Below are 6,761 nucleotides of genomic sequence, written 5' to 3'. Positions count from 1 at the left end.
TAATTTTCATTTATTTGATAAACAGTGACTCAGTGCATTTTTTCATATGTCTCCTGGCCATGTGTATGTCCTCTTTGGAGAAGTGTTTGTTCAGGACCTTTGCCCTTTTTTTAATTGGATTGTTTATCTTCTTTCTGTTGAGTTGTACTGAGTACCTTATATATTTTGGAAAATAACCCCTCATAAGATGTATAATTGGCAAATATGTTCTCCCATACAGTGGGTTTCCTTTTCATTTGTTGATGGTTTTTTTTGCTGTGCAGAAGCTTTTTATTTTCATGTAGTCCCATTTGTTTATTTTTACCTTTTTTTTGTAATATAAATACATTTTTAAACAAGGATAGCAGAATGCTAAGCAAAATGACATAATTGGTCAAAAGGCATAAATTTACTTTGCCCTGCCCTGATGGGTACGTGAGATGATGATTGCATGGAGTTCCAAGGTCGAACAGCTTCCTGGGTCTGTAAAGTCACCTCTGTTCCCACAGCACCAACCAGCCAGAAGGCCAAGTGTGGTCAAGACCTAATTTTTGTGGAGCTTAATTTCTTCAAGTCAACACACTGACTCCTAATCTGCCGGAGAGAGGCTGGTGTGGCGCCCAGGAGTAGGGAGTGTGGCTGCTCAGAGGCTGGAGGCGGCCGGTGGCCAGGCGGCTCCTCACAACATCGACTATATGAGAGGAAACAAATGTCTTTAGTATCTGAAGTGAGTGTCCTGGAGTGGTGCAGAAATGCCCTCCAGAGTGTTATGGCAGAAATCAGGGTGGCGGGAAGCGACAAACCATATGCACTCAGAGATGCAGAAAAGAACTGTTTTATTCACACCAGTGCTGACTCAGCGGTGCCCCCTCCAGAGGCTGAGCTCCGAACAAAGTGGAGTTTGGCATTTTATATTTTCCCAGGCTCTTTGTTTCCCATATATGGCATATACATACATTCTAGACATTCTTTCTATGTTATATGGTAAGCTTCCATGTATCTGTTGCAGTTTGGGGAGGAGACAGCAGAAGCTTGACTGGCAGCAGACCCTACTGGAGTAGAAGCAGAAGCAGCAAGCGAGATGATAGAAGCTGAGGGTGGTTATGATGATGCCAGCAGGGATGGGGCTTGCCACCTCCACAGAACAGCTCTGGTCCTGAGCTGGTGGTGTCCTTCCCCAGAGGCAGTCACTCTCACCGTAGATAATAATCGATTACAGAAGAGAAAGCAGCAAAACCTCCACAACCAATGACCCCAGCATTCAAGCCAGCTCTGAAACCAATGGCTCCTCCAGTGATACAGCCACTAATGACACTATTCTTCCAATTTGATTTTCCCGGTAAGATTCGACCAAACATTCAGTGCAAGAAAACACGGTGCCCACAATGGCAAAATTTTTGGCATAGAACATTCCTCTCTGCCCCATGTTTTTAAGAACTTCTTTTCCTGTCGGAGTACAATAAGGATCCTTAGGGTCAAAGCCCACATTGGTATCCAGGCCGGCATGAACACCCAAATGCATCTCCCAAGACAAATCCTCCCACGCAGGCCAGCGCTGCCTTGAAGGCTCAGCTTTCCATAGCCGCCTCGATAATCTTCTGCTCCTCACTCTTGGTCGGACTCGGGATACCGCCCAGGCTCCCAGGCTCCAAGAGCCAGGGCTGACTCTTGTCACCCACCAGGTGCTGCAGAAGGCTGTACTGCAGGGGGGCTTCGGCGGGCGCAGCCATGGCCCTGACTGCAGTTGCCCAAGAAATCCTGGCGTCCTTCTCCCCACAACAGATTCCACAAACTTCACGTGGGGGCCTTGCGCACCTAGCCATTGTGCCTAAATGGCAGCTTCGCCACCAGAGCAAATCCCGGAAAGCTGCAGAACTCAAGTTCGTTGGTAAGAGCCTGGCAGAAGAACTATCTTGTCCCCCCAGAGCCTCTTGTGAATATTGAGTCAGGTTTGCGTAGCATTCACAATGGCACTGACAAGAAGATTCAGATTCACCACAGAGCCCTCATCGCAGGGGCTGCAGCGCGGTGCCTATCCTATTTTTACCTTTCTTTCTCTTGCCCTAGGGGGCGATGTATCTGTAAAAGTTCTGCTTCATCGGATATCTGATATTTTGTTCTAGGATTTTTATGGTTTCACAACTTAGATCTAAGTCTTATATACATTTTAAGTTTATCCTTCTGCATGGTGTAAGTTGATAGTCTAGTTTTATTTTTTGCATGGATCCAATTATCTCAACACCATTTATTGAAGAGACTGTCTTGACTCCATTGCATGTTCTTGCCTCCTTTGTCAAATATTAATTGAGCATAATGGCTTGGGTTGATTTCTGGGTTCTCTGTTCTGTTCCATTGATCTATATGCCTGTTCTTGTGCCAGTACCAGGCTGCTTTGATTACGGTGGCTTTGCAGTATAACTTGAAATCTGGTATTGTGATTCCTCCAACTTTGTTCTTCTTTCTCAAGATTGCTGCAGCTGTTCGGGGTCTTTTTTCGTTCCATATGAATTTTTGAAGTATTTGTTCTAGATCTGTGAAATATGCCATTGGTATTTTAATATGGATTGCATTGAATCTATAGATTGCTTTGCAATGCATACCAATCCATGAACTCAGTATATTCTTCCACTTGTATATATCTTCTTCTATCTCTTTATTCAATGTTCTGTCGTTTTCTGAGCAATAAACTTCCTTGGTTAAGTTTATTTCTAATTATTTTAATTTTTGTGTTGTAATGGTAAATGGGATTATTTCTTAAATTTCTTTCTCTGATAGTTCATTATAGGTGTATAAAAATGCCATCAGTTTCTGGGTATTAATTTTGTATCCTGCTACAATGCTGAATTAATTTATTAAATAAGTAGTTTTTTTGGTGGAGTTTATAGGGTTTTCTATGTATGATATCATGTCATCTATGAATAATAAGAGTTTTACTGCCTCCTTTCCAATTTGGAAGCCTTTTATTTTTTTTCTTCTTGTCTGAGTGTTGTGGCTGTCTTCCAGTACTATCTATATATATACTGTATATGTAAAAGCCTAATATGCAAAGTGTCCCCTCGGGAGATGACCAATGGGGATTTTGATCACTCACTATGATGTGCACTGACCACAAGGGGGCGGTGCAGAATGAAGGAAGGCCCTGGCTGGCAGCCGGCAGCCGGGGAAGGGCAGCTGCAGCCAGCAGCTGGCAGCTGGCAGCCACTAGGGACCCTACCCATGCACGAATTTTGTGCACTAGGCCTCTAGTATTGAATAAGAGTGGTGAAAGTGGACATCCTTGTCTTATTCCTGTTCTTAGGGGAAATGCTTTTAGTTTTTGCCCATTTAGTATGATGGCAGCTGTAGATTTGTCATATATGGCCTTTATTATGTTGAGCTATGATCACTCTATTACCATTTTCCTAAGATTTTTTATCAAAAGCATTTTGTCAAATGCTTTTCTGGATCTGCTGATATGATCATGTGCTTTTTGTCTTTCAATTTGTTTATATGATGTGTTATGTTTATTGATTTGTGAATATTGTACCAGCCTTACATCCCTGGAATAAATCTCTCTTGGTCAATATATTCCTGGATCCAATATGCTACTGTTATGTTGAGAATTTTAGCATCTATGTCCATCAGGGTATTGGCCTGTATTTCTTTGTAGTGTCTTTATATGGTTTTGAGATTAGGATAATGCTTGCCTCATAAAAAGAGCTTGGAAGTCTTCATTTCTCTTGGATTTTTTTGGAATAGTTTGAGAATAGGTGTTAGTTCTTTGTTTGTTTTCAATCTTTATTGTTGAAAGTATTACATGTGTCCCCCTTTTCCCCCACTGACCTCTTCTAGCCTATTCCATCCCCTACCCCAGGCCTTCACCACCTTATTGTCTGTGTCCATGGGTTATGCATATATGCATACAAGTTCTTTCGTTGATCTCTTACCCCAAGCTACCCTCCAATGCCTTCTCTTTGGTTCAACAGGCTGTCCCATGCTTCTGTGTCTCTGGGTCTATTTTGTTCATCAGTTTATTTTGTTCCTTAGATTCCACATATGAGTGAGATCATGTGATACTTATCTTTCTCTGACTCGCTTACTTCAGTTAGCATAATATTCTCCAGGTCCATCCATGCTGTTGCAAATGGTAAGAGTTCTTTCTTTTTTACAACTGCATAGTATTCCATTATGTAAATGTCCCAGTTTTTATTCACTCATCTACTAATGGGCACTTGGGCTGTTTCCAAATCTTAGCTATTGTAAATTGTGCTGCTATGAACGTAGGGATGCATATATTATTTCTGGATGGTCTTTCAGAATTCTTAGGATATAATCCTAGAAGTGGTATTACTGGATCAAAGGGGAGTTCCATTCTTAATATTTTGAGGAAACTCCATACTGTTTTCCATAATGGCTGAACCAGTCTGCATTCCCACCAGCAGTGTATAGGGTTTCCTTTCTCCACATCCTTGCCAACATTTGTTTGATGATTTCTTGATGATTACCATTCTGACAGGTGTGAGGTAATACCTCATTGTTTTAATTTGCATCTCTCAGATGATTAATGACTTTGAGCATTTTTTCATATGTCTCTTGGCTTTCTGTATGTCCGCTTTGGAGAAGTGTCTGTTTAGGTCCTTTGCCCATTTTTTAAATTGGGATTGTTTGTCTTCCTTTTGTTAAGTTGTATGAGTTCCCTATATATTTTGGAAATTAGCTCCTTATTGGAAGAATCATTTGGAAATTAGCTCCTTATTGGAAGAATCATGTAGTAGACTTTTAATTTTATTGATGGTTTCTTTTGCTATGCAGAAGCTTTTTGTTTTGTTGTAGTCCCGTTTATTTATTTTCTCCTTACTTTCCTTTGCCCTAGGACAGTGGTCAGCAAACTGCAGCTCGCGAGCCACATGTGGCTCTTTGGCCCCTTGAGTTTTTAGCAAAGGCCCCTTAGGAGTACCCTAATTAAGTTAATAACAATGTACCTACCTATATAGATTAAGTTTAAAAATTTTGGCTCTCAAAAGAAATTTCAATCGTTGTACTGTTGATATTTGGCTCTGTTGACTAATGAGTTTGCCGACCACTGCCCTAGGACATATATTGGTAAACATCTTGCTACGAGAAATGTCTGAGATTTTGCTGCCAATGTCTTATTCTAAGATTTTCATGGTTTCATGACTGGTGTTAGTTCTTCTTTGAATGTTTGGTAAATTTCCCCTGTGCTGGTCTGGCCTTTTGTTTACTGGGAATTTTTTTTATTACTGCTTCAATTTTATCATTTGTTATCGGCCTATTCAGGAAGATTGCATTTTACTAAGAATTTGTCCATTTCATCCAGATTGTCCAATTTGTTGGCATATAGTTGTTTGTAGTATTTTATTATGATCCTTTGTATTTCTGTGGTATCAGTTGTTACTTCAGCTCTTTCATTTCTGATTTTATTTATTTGATTCCTCTCTCTTTGTTTCTTGTTGAGTCTGGCTAAAGGTTCATCAATCTTGTTCATCTTTTCAAAGAATCAGTTCTTGGATCCATTGACCTTTGGGGGTTTTTGTTTGTTTTTATTTGTTTGTTTTAGTCTCTATTCCATTTATTTCTGCCCTGATCTTTATTATTAACTTTCTTTTACTTACTCTGGGATTTCCTTGTTGTCTTCTTTCTAATTTTTTTAGTTGTAGTTTCAGAGAGTTTATTAGAGCTTTTTGTTATTTCTTGAGGTAGGCCTGTAGTGCTATGAACTTCCCTCTCAGGTATGCTTTTGCTGTGTCCCATAGATTTTGAATTATTATGTGTTCACTTTTATTTGTTTCCACAAAGGTTTTTTACTTCCTTGATTTCACTGGTAACCCAGTCATTGTTTAATAACATGCTATTTAGCCCCCATGGGTTTGAAATTTTTGAGTGTTTTAATTGTACCTGATTTCTAATTTCATGTCATTGTGATCTGAGAAGATGCTAGATATGATTTCAATCCTCTTGAATTGTAGAGACTTAGTATGGGTTCTAATATGTGGTCTATCTTTGAGAATGTCCCATGAGCTCTTTTTTTTTTTTTTAATAAATCTTTATTCAGAATATTACAATTATTTCTCCTTTTTCCCCCCATAGCTCCCCTCCTCCCAGTTCCCACCCCACCTTCTGCCCTTACCTCCCCACCACTGTCCTCATCCATAGGTGTATGATTTTTGTCCAGTCTCTTCATGAACCCCCCATACCCGTTTCCCCCTGAGAATTATCAGTCCACTCCCTTTCTATGCCCCTGATTCTATTATATTCACCAGATTATTCTGTTCCTCAGGTTTTTAATTCACTTGATTTTTAGATTCACTTGTTGATAGATATGTATTTGTTGTTCATAATTTTTATCTTTACTTTTTTCTTCTTCCTCTTCTTTAAGAATACCTTTCAGCATTTCATATAATACTGGTTTGGTGGTGATGAACTCCTTTAGCTTTTTCTTATCTGTGAAGCTCTTTATCTGCCCTTCAATTCTGAATGATAGCTTTGCTGGGTATAGTAATCTTGGTTGTAGGTTCTTGCTATTAATCACATTGAAAATTTCTTGCCACTCCCGTCTGGCCTGCATAGTTTCTGTTGAGAAATCAGCTGACAGTCGTATGGGTGCTCCCTTGTAGGTAACTAACTGTTTTTCTCTTGCTGCTTTTAATATTCTCTCTTTGTCTTTTGCTCTTGGCATTTTAATTATGATGTGTCTTGGTGTGGTCCTCTTTGGATTCCTTTTGTTTGGGGTTCTGTGCGCTTCCTGGACTTGTAAGTCTATTTCTTTCACCAGGTGGGGAAAG

General features: G+C 39.9%; 1 pseudogene across 1 annotated transcript; it reads right to left on the bottom strand.

Moving 5' to 3' along the window:
* Positions 1-1,172: 1,172 nt before the first annotated feature.
* LOC308246758 (mitochondrial import inner membrane translocase subunit Tim22-like) lies at positions 1,173-1,709 on the bottom strand (annotated as a pseudogene). Its single transcript has one exon. The product of its transcript is annotated as a mitochondrial import inner membrane translocase subunit Tim22-like (transcript).
* Positions 1,710-6,761: the final 5,052 nt, after the last annotated feature.

Source organism: Plecotus auritus (assembly GCF_963455305.1).
Source record: "Plecotus auritus genome assembly, chromosome: 4".
Classification (NCBI taxonomy): domain Eukaryota; kingdom Metazoa; phylum Chordata; class Mammalia; order Chiroptera; family Vespertilionidae; genus Plecotus; species Plecotus auritus.
This window is presented reverse-complemented; position numbering and strand designations above follow the sequence as displayed.